Source organism: Stegostoma tigrinum, chromosome 22 (assembly GCF_030684315.1).
Source record: "Stegostoma tigrinum isolate sSteTig4 chromosome 22, sSteTig4.hap1, whole genome shotgun sequence".
NCBI classification, from domain to species: Eukaryota; Metazoa; Chordata; class Chondrichthyes; order Orectolobiformes; family Stegostomatidae; genus Stegostoma; species Stegostoma tigrinum.
The window spans coordinates 17,876,018-17,888,384 of record NC_081375.1 but is presented as its reverse complement, the minus strand read 5'-3'; positions in this window follow the sequence as shown (position 1 = coordinate 17,888,384).

Sequence of the window (12,367 nt, the reverse complement as noted above, 5' to 3'; positions counted from 1 at the left end):
CTTAGGGAGATTGTTGCTTACTGTAGTTACAGAGAAAAACAGCTGAAATTCAGATGAGGTTTTGCCCTCTGTTGAGAGAATAAACCAAAGTAACTATTCCCTACTGTATTACAAAGTTGTACAATAATGTTACGCTTAATGTTTACAGTCTCATCATTCTGTTAAACAATGTGCGTTCAAGCCCCCCACTATATGCTTGAGAACATAACACAGTTTAGTATTACAACATAATACTGAAGAAGTGTAATATTGATGAAGGTGTTGTCTGGATAGATAAACTAATCACTTTGTTTGTCACTGTTTGTAAAATAATGCAAGAAAGAATTAGGGGATTATCCCTAAGTAACATGCTTCACTGAACAAACATAACTAATGGGTGGTGGAAGTGAGAGATAATGGGAACTGCAGATGCTGGAGATTCCAAGATAATAAAATGTGAGGCTGGATGAACACAGCAGGCCAAGCAGCATCTCAGGAGCACAAAAGCTGACGTTTCGGGCCTAGACCCTTCATCCGAAACATCAGCTTTTGTGCTCCTGAGATGCTGCTTGGCCTGCTGTGTTCATCCAGCCTCACATTTTATTATTATGGTGGTGGAAGTGAAATGGGCAATGAATTAACTGGTCAGTTCTTACATAAAAGGCAAAAGGAACATATGCGATGCAGAGTGGCCACTGCTTTTGTAAACCTAACAGTCAGATGCAGTTGAAAAAGCAATTAAATTTTCAATTGTTTTGACATGTTCCTGGAAGATGTGATAAAGATCTTCTAAGTTTCTTCAAAAATATTATGTATGATGTTGAACATTTTTGCATCTAACGCTGTCATCAAGTGCAGATCATCATGGATTTCTCAATTAGATATTTGACCATTAATTTTGCTATAAATCTTCATATCTTAACAATATTACTAGTTTGTGTAATATTATGGCATTAATTCCTCAGCCTTAAATATCTCTCTGGCAGAAATGTCTTAAAGCCACATCACATAGGATCAAGGCCTCATCTAATATTGGAACCATGGTTGGCCAAAGGGGAGGAATGTTACATCATAGCAAGAAAGTGACCCAATTTTCTGCAGGTCAGCGTGTATTTTGTAATATTCTTGATATTATGATGCAGTCAGTGAGGGCAACGGGAACAATGGTGATGACTACAACGTGCACCATAACACCGCTATTACTATTCATCACAATCAGCTGGTATAAATCTACTGTCGAAACAATATAGTTTCTTAAGTAAATATTCAACATAGTGTAATGCCTTGCACCTAATATTCTTCACTGGTCCTGTCACTGAATTATGATGCATATTTCAAACATTGTTTCTCGGGTTATATTACGTAATTTAAACTGAATTTATGTCATTATTATATCATCCCCTTAATGTTATTGAAATGCATGCAATGTTCTAAACATGAGGCACTAACACTGAACCAAACAGCATTGCAGATATTTTAATGTAAAGTGACACAAAACAGATTAATCTATTGTCTTGCACTGTTCAAGTGCAACCTGATAAAATAGCTTTCAGTGAGGAGCCATGGTTGATGGTAACGACAATATTCAGAAGAATCTGAAGAAATGGCACGCCTCTGTATTTTATGCATATCTAGGAGCCCAAGATTCTTATTTATCTCTTTCAATGTCGGAGCTGGCTAATTATAGAAACTAAAATTTGAATGCTTGCAAACAGTTAAAAAAAGAACTGCCCCTCATTATACTTGGGTTACAACCCAAAAATGGATGCAACAAGGCTCAGTCTTGGGAATAAAACCTCCTGTACCCCGCGGACACAAAAATGATTTTTAACACATCCCCAGAGGCTGCCTCGAGCATGTCACTTACATTTCCATTGTCTGCCTTTGAGAAATTGGCACTCATAGGAACTGAGTTATCCAGCATGAATGACATAAGGAATGGTCACCAAACAAAAGGAGAGCCTCGGTGAGCTTCAAAGCCAATGTGGAAACTAAATCAGGAGGAATTCCCCTGTCAGGCCCAGAGATCCACCACAGCCATGATATTCTCTCCTTCCTCAACAGTAGTCACCTGTAGCCCCCGTTGGCATGTACCAATGGGCACAGATTCTGAATGGGTAAGCGGCTGCAGAAACACATCGGACTGTAATAGTGCACAAGTAATTTAGAGGAGGCTCTGAATCAGGCCAGCTGCAAGCCTCCAAAGTTAGAATACTCTCTGCAACCACCCTAGTGCATACTCTTGGATACAAGCCAACATGGTACTGCTCTGCTGTAACTAGGAAATTGTTATTTCAATATATCTGTTTACATAGGAGATCGCTGTTTAAAAACATACAGTTCCAGCTCTGAATTGAACGAAGCATTTTACTACCATTCTCACTGAGAAGATAAACAAGAAATGTGGGTGCTGGAAATCCAAAATAAAAACAGAAATTGCTGGAGAAGCTCAGGAGCCTGGTAGCATCTATGGAAAGGAAGCGGTGTTAATGGTTCAAGTCCAGTGACCCTTCTTCAGAGGAAGGTCACTGGAACCTGAAATGTTAACTCTGTTTCTCTCTCCACAGATGCTGCCAGACCACCTGAGCTTCTCCAGCAATTTCTGCTCTTATTTCTGCAGACACATCCTGCCCACTGTGCCCACAGTTGGGTGACGGCCAACTTCTACAGCCTTCTCTTTGGAGTTTCTGTGCAAAAGGTTTTTGAGCCCTGCCCATATTTCTAAACTTCTGTCACTGGGTGGCAGACTAAGAACTTGAATAAGAGTCCCAGCCTATTTGCAGCAGGATACATTTCAATAAAGCTCTCCTATAGCCAGCCATCTGTTCCGAGACTTGTGCGGTGTGTTGCTGGGGTGAAATCATGCTGGTAGCATTAGCATTTTGTATACAAAAGCGAGATGCACTTTCACGGCACACCTGGGTACCAGCAGAGGGATTTGTGACTATAAGTGTGCATGTGCAGTTTCTGAATTTAGAGAGAATGTTTCAGGTTGAAGAGCTATTGGGAGAGCACAATCCTTTGCTGGCCCTCACACTCTGATTTGTGAACACTGGGCACTGTGCTACAGCTTAACAGGTCCACCTGACTTCATAAATCTTTATTATTATGTTAACTGGCACTTCAGAAAAAAGCAGCAAGTCTCATTTTCCTACTGTTCTGGAGAAGATTAAGTTCTAATTATCTACATGTGGTTTCTCTTTGATAAAGACTGGCATTGGCATACAATAATCAATAAGGGGCTTCTCTGTGATGCATGGTATTGAAATGCTTTCTTCAGCACAAGACCAGATCTGCATGTTTTTAAATAGTGAGCTTCTATGTAAACAGACGTATTGAAGGTTACAAAAACGGTTTCCCAGTTACAGCATAGCAATACCATATTTGCTTATATCAAAGTGTACACACTAGGCACTTCTCATAGCATTAATCAATATTTGACGATGATTGGCCAGCCATTTGCTTTCCAGATAATTCAGGTACTGCCCCTTAAACAGACTCCAATATTGTCCATTAAAAGAGCAATGGTAATAGTGAACTAATACTTTCATTCAGTGACTCAAAGGATTAACAGCAACAGTTGAAATATTTGGTGAATTTATTTTTGAGGTAGCATGAAAACAGACCCTTCAGTACAACTTGTCCGTGCCAACAGGATACGCCAAATTAATATAGTCATATTTGCCGGCATTTGGCTCATATCTGTCTAAACCCTTCCTATTCATGTACCCAGTACAGATGCTTTTTAAATGTTGTATTTGTACCAGCCTCCACCACTTCGTCTGGCAGCTCATTCCATCCACGCACCACTTGCTGTACAAAGAAATTGCCCCTTAGGTCCTTTCTAAATCTTTACACTCTCACCTTAATTTCTCTAACTTTCCCCTACCCTGGGGAAATACCTTGGCTATTCCTCTTATCCCTGCCTCTCATGATTTTATAAACCTCCATAATGTCACCCTTCAGCCTCCAATGCCACAGGGAAAATAACCCCAGCATATCAGACTGTGTCTACAGCTTAAAGCCTCTAACCCTGGCAACATCCTTGTAAATCCTTTCTGAACACTTTCAAGTTTCACATCCTTCCTATAGCAGGGAAACCAGAATTGAACTCAGTAATCTAAAAGTGGCCTAAGCAATCAGCAACATGGCCTTCTAACTCCTATACTCAATGCAATGAATACACTGCCCAATAAAGGCAACTATACCAAACACTTTATTCACTATGCTGTCCACCTGAGACTCCACTTTCAAGTAACTATTAAATCTGCACTCCAAGGTCTTTTTTGTTTGGCAGCTCTCCCCAGCACCTTCCCACTAAGTGTATAAATCCTGCTCTGTTTTGCCCTACCAGAGTGTGGCACCTCACATTTATCGAGATTAAACTCCATCCGCTCCTCAGCCCATTGGCCCATTGTACTCAGAGGTACCCTTCTTCACGGTTCACTATATCTCCAATTTTGGTGTAATATGCAAACTCACAGGATGTGTGCAAAAACAGGACTAAAACTTCATCTGTCTCTTACTTGAAATGCATTCACGTACACCTTGGAGAAACAGAATCTCTTTGACCAGTCAGTGTTTTCCACATGCGCAGTTCTTGCACAACTTCCATGCCACTCCAGTGACCATGCACATAGGAATACCTGTTAAATGGAACAGACAAACGTTAATGCGGGCTGAAGGGTCTTAGATCCTGTTTCACCATCAGCATTGTCACAGCCTGGGGTTTTGATCCCAGCCCTGACGTGGTCCCAGAAGCTAAGTTATATGTAGCATAAATTTTAAGACTGCACGCATCAATATTAGGTGTCTATTTCTATGTGAAGGAGCAGGAATTGCTACACTGAACTTTATCACATTGTGAAAAATGCCTCAACACTAGCCAAAGATGGCCAGCGCATAAGTTCATAAGGTATAGGTGTAGAATTGGGCCCGTTCAGTCCTCCGATCATAGTTGAAACGTTTCTCAGCCCCATTCGCCAGCCTTCCCCCGTAACCTTTTATCCCCTTACTAACTGCAAACCTATCTATCTCTGTCTTAAATACGCTCCGTGACTTTGACTCCACAGTCTTCTGTGGCAATGAGTTCAACAGATTCGTAACCCTCTGGCTGAAAGAAATTCCTCTTCAACTCAGTTCTAAGACAGTAAGAGCTTTCAAATTTTCATTTCTCAATAATAACTGATTTGCTTTGTGATAGTTTGCCATTGAGAAACTTAGATTCATTTCAGCCAGCAATGAATAACTTGTTATGGTACAGTTCCATTATCAGTTGTCATATGAATAAATCTCCCCCAGGAATGTTGGATCAGGGCACATGTGAACCAGCATCATTTCTCTACTGAATAGACAAGAGTGGTTCTGCATTGCTTTACTGCAGTCTGGTGATATAATTAAAGTGCAAAGCTCTTTAATCAAGTGTTCTAGCTTTTGAGCACACAAAGAATGAAGTTTTGACTCTCTGAACCCACGGTACATCTTTTTGATAGCCCTCAAACTCAGAGTATGTGAGATAACATTTTGAATGTCACGTACTACAATAAAGGCCAATGGGTCAGGGCAGCTATCAAATTATTGCTGTGTAGGATTCTGTGAATACGTTGCCACAGCAGAAGGCTGGCGTCAATGTTAATGTCAAATACTACATCAAAAATTGTTACTTTGTGATTACTAGCTTTAAATCGTTTAAAAAGGAAATATCGAGGAGCATGTTCATAATGACGCAGGTCTACATTAGTCCCTGTCAGATTAATCTCTAACTCCAATGTAACTCGCCTTAACACTCAGTCACATTCAGAAGAGTCTAACTACTCATGCCAAGCAAATCCTTATGGTGTTGGAAACAGACGCTGTGACAGTCATTACTGAACTGGCATTTGACACGGTATTTGCTGAGTTGTATGTATTCAGTAAACAGCTCTGTCTGCTATGAGAGCTGCTTTCAATACCTTGCTATCCTATTAGTGCCACGCTGTCCAAGACTTGTCAAGTTCACCTACAGCTTATGAATTGAGCTGTCAGAAACACGGATTATAATTTCTTATCCTGAATTTCAGACATTTCTAAGGATTTCATTTATTTGTTCTTTGGGGTGTAGGGATCACTGGCTAAGTCAGTGTTCATTGTTCATCCCTAACTGCCCAATGGATAGTTTAAAGTCAACAACATTGCTGTGAGCCTGGAGTTATATGCAAGCCATAGCAGGGAAGCATGACATATTTTCTTCCTTAAAGGGCATGAGTGAAGTTGATGTGTTTTTATGACAGTTGACAGTGGTCAGCTTTCTATTCAAACTCACGTCTCCCAGAAGATGAGCCTGAGGTTTCGGATTGCTAGTCCAGTGATCTTACCGTTCTGCCATTATCTCACATACACTTAGATGTGCAATTTTCTCTACTTTATATTGCCTTCTTATATTTCACTCAATTACAGATAGATGAGCTTGCGCTTTAAACCAATATTGTTACTAGTATCTTGAGATATTGTTCTGGAGTATCTTTGGATGTCAGCATATGAATTGTCATCAGGCTCCTTGCTTTTTATCTCAAAGGAAGAAACAGTATCCCTGCAGTACAGAAAGAGGCCATTCAACCCATGAAGTCTGCACCGAACCTCCCACCCAGACCCAACAGCCCCTCTCCTCATCCTATCCCCATAACTCTGCATTTACCATGGCTAACCCACCTATCCCACACATCCTTGGAAACTACAGAGCAATTTTCCATGGTCAATCCACCTAACCTGTATATCTTTGGGCTGTAGGAGGAATCCAGGCTATCTAGCGGAAACCCATGTAGACACAGGGATAACACACAAACTCCACACAGATAACCACCAAAGGCGGGTCCCCTGCTGCTGTGAGGCAGCAGTGCCAACTACTGAGCCATCATGCCATGCTTATGTAGTTTAATGTTTCTTCATTTGCGTTCATAAAAGTTAGGTTATCAAATACAGCTTACCAATGTAGTAGCTAAGATCTCATTCCCATGCTCATTCTAGTCTGGCGTCTTCTCACATATTGATGTCAGAGTCTTTTCGTCAATGACATCATCGCGATTTACATGAATCATGTCTTCTCCATGTCTGCGATGATAATTGAATCACGAGGCTTGCCACGAGATGATGAATCACCTTGAGTTTGTTTCTTTCCTCATGAAAGCTACCCTATCTCCCCCCTAACAGATGTGTGCCTAATTCGGGAAAGTCTGTGCATGACATCAATGGAATTAATTCCCTCATGCAAGAATTGCCTTTCAGTATTTTGTGGTAGACATTAGCTTGGTGTAGAGGATTTGACAGAATGGATCATTGTGAATTTTCATGTGAAACTGATAAAGATAATTTGAGTGAAAGACAAATAGGATCAAGGTGAATGAAATATTACCTTGGAACAAGCCAGCCACATACACAGAGATGCATCAGTCTCAGTAAATAACACAAGAAAATGCCTCAGAACAAACAATGATGTCACTGTTCAAGAGTTGGGGCATGGAGTTCCATAATGATGCCACAATATCACAGGTACTTCGACCAACTAGCTAACGACAAACTTAGTAAGAAACAAAAACTGAAAGAACCTTGGATGCTATAAATCAGGAACAGAAACAGAAGTTGCTGGAAAAGCTCAGCAGGTCTGGCAGCATCTATGGAGGAAGGGTCACTGGACCTGAAACATTAACTCTGATTTTTTTCTCCACAGCTTCTGCCAGATCTGTTGAGCTTTTCCAGCAACGTCTGAACTTAGTGAGGAATATTGATTGATCATCCAAACAGTGGAAGATGTTATTGTTGAGCATGCTGCTTCTCTCACCTGATGTTGGCTGGCTTAAACCCCCAGGGAGGCTTGTGGTGGACTAATCAGGAGTTAAATACACATGTTATTGTTTTCCCTTTCCTAAACAGAGGGAGGCTTGTCAATGGTAGTGCCCTTGCTACAGTTAACTCAGCATAGCCCCATGGAGAACACACATTTACTTTTGATGATAATTGCATTTTTAATAAGTGATGCAGTGGTTGAGAGGGAGGCTATTATTCAGCCATTGATTGTGTGTTTGTGGCTGTGAATCCACACATATTAAATATCTGATCTTAGTTTGTTGTCGTGTCCAAGGCCTAAAAGCCTATAATCAGACAGCATCTTCCAAAATACACATTTGGGTCTCTAACAGTGAGTCTGTTTGTTGATAACATCAATTTTGTAATAGCAGGATTTTGGTAATAAAAATAAAAACCATCATAATTTATTGTTCATGAATCTAAATATTTCCAATACAATCCTCAATGCAGTAATAAATGGACAGTTTTACAAGATTTGAAACTTTTTCCAGTTATAAAAAAGCAAAATTAATTTCATTCTCTAATAATCTAATTTATAAGACGAAGTCTAGCCATATATGGTAGATTCCATCGGATTGTGGGTTTTTTTTAACTTAACAGTGTGGCACAGTTTATCTTTACATTTTCTTCATGATTAATACTTCCCAAACTAAAGTGTAGCATGTAGTGAGAGGCAAGTACATTTAGTTGACAATAAGTGCAAATCATAGAAGCTAGAACAGTACATTCGTGATCAAATCCCAAATGTTACTGTGCATAGAATTTCATGTATTAGTTGGTACATATAAAAAATCTTGCATTTATTTAGCATCTTTAATGGAAGCAAATGTGCCTCAATCTCTTTTCAATCAAAGAATTACATTTTGAAGTGCACATTACTGTAGAGTACACAACAGATAAATTGCAAACTGCAAGCTCCGAGTCAAGTGAGAATGGCCAGATAATCTGTTCATGTAACGCAAATTCATAAATCAATATTGACCATTCCCTTTCTCTTCTTCAAAGTAGTGCCATGGAATTATTTATGTTCACTTGAGAATTCAGACATGGCCTCAGTTTGATAGTCCATCTGAAAGACAGTGCCTCCAAATTTGTAGCACAAAGAGTTTTGCACTCGACTCAAGTCTCTAGTTTTGAATTGAATGTACAACCTTATGACTTAGTGATGAGACTGCTACCAATTGAGTTGGCTCTCAACTGGCACTTAAAGTCTTGGAGATTCACAGCACAGAAAACGGTCCTTGGGCCCATTGAGACTATGCCATCAAAAACAAGCACCTAATCATTTTAATCTCATTTTCAAGCAAATAGCCAATAGCCATGTATGCCGTGGCAAATCTAAATATTTCTTAAATGTTATGAGGGTTTCTGCTTCTACCACCTTTTCAGGCAGTGAAGCCTAGATTCCCCATTTCCCTCTGGGTGAAAATTACTCTCCTCACAATCTTCTGCCCCTTACCTGAAATAATTGGTGAAAAAGACACACAGTTCAAAGCCTAGGTCTATGGAAACTTTACATGTAAGACATGTTCTTTCTCAGTTACATCATTTGGATTTTTTATCAATTATTGGATAAATTTTTAGATAGATTACCTCACAGAACTGACAGCGGACAGTGCTGAAACTCAAGCCATGTACAAGTATGCAAAATAACCACATCGTGTAAAACATCTGACATTTTATGTACCATCATCATAAAAGAAAGATTGAACAAAAGCAAATAAAAGGTTCTGTGATGTTGTTGTAGTTTCTGTGGAAAATATAGCAGATTAATGAAGCACCTTCCTTTGAATTGTTTTTGTTCAAGTCCACAGAGCAGTCAACATTCCCCCTGTGCATCTGAAAGCAAGAATGCAATATTTGAGCTACAAATCATACTCAAGTAAAAATTTCCATGATTTTGATTCTGGTTGCCTGTTACAGGAAGGATATTATTAAACTGGGGAGGGATCAGAAAAGATTTAGCAGGATGTTGCCAGGAATTGAAGGTTTGAGATTAAAAAATAGACTGGAAATGCTGGGACTTTTTTCACTGGAGCATAGTTGAGGGGTGATTTTATTGAGATTTATAAAATTTTGAGGAATATAGATAAGGTGAATGACAAGGGGCTTTTCCTTTGGGTGGCAGAGTTCAAAACTAGGGAACATATTTTTAGGGTAAGGGGAGAAAGATTTAAAAAGGGCTTGGGGGGTAACTTTTTTTACATAAAGAATGGTTCATTTTCGAATGCACTGCCCAAGAAAGTGATAGACACAGGTACAGTTACAACATTTAAAAGACATTTGGGTACGTTATTGAATAGGAAAGGTTTGGCGGGATGTGGGCCAAATGCAGATAGCTTGGGAACATGGTCAGCACGGCCTGGTTAGACTGAAGGGTCTGTTTTCATGCTGTATGACTCTATGACTTTTCGAAAGGAATCTGATATACCCTAGTCATAAGATAACTTTGAAATAGAAAGGCCAGTGCGACCATTGTAATTTATCTATTTAATTGGACCTAACACTCCCATCCCTGCATTGTCCTTACATATATCTGCATACTTTGTATCCACTAATATATCTGGTCATTTTTTCCGTGGATTCATCAGCCTTTATGTAAAGAACGTCCTAGATCAGCATGTAATTGGATTTTTACTAGTTTGATCCTGTGATCCCTTGTTCTACTTTGCAATTAAGCTTGTAACAATTTTCCAACTTTTCTTTTTCCATATCATTTATTGTCTTGTATATCTTGTGAAAAGTAAGCTTAACATGAGCCAGATCTTCATTTGTAATCATGCCAGGTCTTCAATAATTGAAGAATATTTGCCATTATTTTAAAAATAACATAAAGTTGATATTTTTAACAAGAAAATGGATCCAATACAGTTAATGAAATGTTGCAGATATCCAAACATTGAGGGATCCAACTCTCCAGGTCTGAGAGGGGACAAAATGTTGCTGCATCCATATAGCAGTTGGTTCACAATTTCAATCAGCCTGATCCTTTTTATCTAGATCTAAATTTCAGTGACATTTAACACATTCTGTCTAGACCCACCACACGTACGCATTACAGTTACTCATAAGACATCAAGAACTAACAGCTGAAGTGTTTTGGACGTGGTGAGAGGGTTATTTAATTGGTTCAAAGGCTTTTAGGGTCGCTGAGTTTGTCTTTGCTGAACTGAAGATATAGGTCTATACCATATCAAAGTGACAAAATTGTATTACTGTTTCAATTTTTTCTATAGGCTTTATCCATTCCTGATCTTGAGATTACCCAGCTTCCAACATTTAGTGACGGTTGCCCTGATGTGGAAATTAGAGCCATAAGTCAAAAAGTATGGAAACAGGCCCTTTGGACCAACTTGTCCAAAACACTAGCATATTTGAGTATTTAAATCCTGGATCTCTGTAAACTTGAGGAATGAACAAATGGTTCTGTTATATTTTGAATAAAGGCCTATATTATTTTCAGTATGCATTTTTGAGTCACAGAATCATAAAAAATGAAAACAGACCTTTCGGTCCAACCAGTCCATGTTGATCATGTTCCCATGCTGCTGGCCCATATCCCTCCAAAACTTTCCTATTCATGTACTTATCCAAATAAATGTTGTGTGTTTAAATGTTGTAACTGTACCCACAGTCACTATTTCCTTTGGTGGTTCGTTTCATACACGAGCCACTCGCTCTCTAAGATTTCTTGAAGACAAGTCACATTCATTCGTGATTTTTTGCATCCTCTTCTTTTTTTCCTCAGTTCTCCAGTGACTGAATGCTTCAAGGTCCCCCGTTATGTGGGATTTCGAGATTTTTATCGGTGTTTAAAAATCAAGCTCCATTTACAATCAATGTATTTTGCTACATCCCAAGAAAGTCAATATGTTCCTAGATGTCAAAAACAGAATCAAGAAAAAAAAAGAACTGACATTTTCTAGGTCCTCCAAGACAGTTACCCTAAATGTGTCCTTTTGCGCAATAGCTTTTACTGATTTTTAAAAAATTTTCTGCTGAAATCGAAACATCTCTGGCCTCTGATGAAGGGTCTAGGCCCAAAACATCAGCTTTTGTGCTCCTGAGATGCTGCTTGGCCTGCTGTGTTCATCCAGCTCCACACTTTGTTATCTTGGATTCTCCAGCATCTACAGTTCCCATTATCTCTGTCAGAAGGATTGTTGCTGAATCAAACAGAGTGAAGGTAAACACAGTCACAATATCGCAAAAGCGTAGCTTCAATTAAGAGACACAAAATATATGGACAGGCAAAAAGCTGGCAGCATTTTTATTCTAGAGTGAGAATGGTGAGAACAATAACTTGCAAAGTGGATCAGGGCGGGTAGGGGTGATAAGCACACCAATTACAATGCGTGTTGCCTGCCAAAAAGTTGGATGCTTAATACTGAACAGGCAACCTCATGTAAAAGGGTGAAATGTGCACAAAAACCAGGTTGCCTGGTAAATCTGTGCAGCTGGAGCTGATTTTGTCGTTGGTACCTCAATCACATTTTGACTCTGAGCTGACTGAGGAAACAACCTGACTGTTGTCATTCTGCAGATGGAA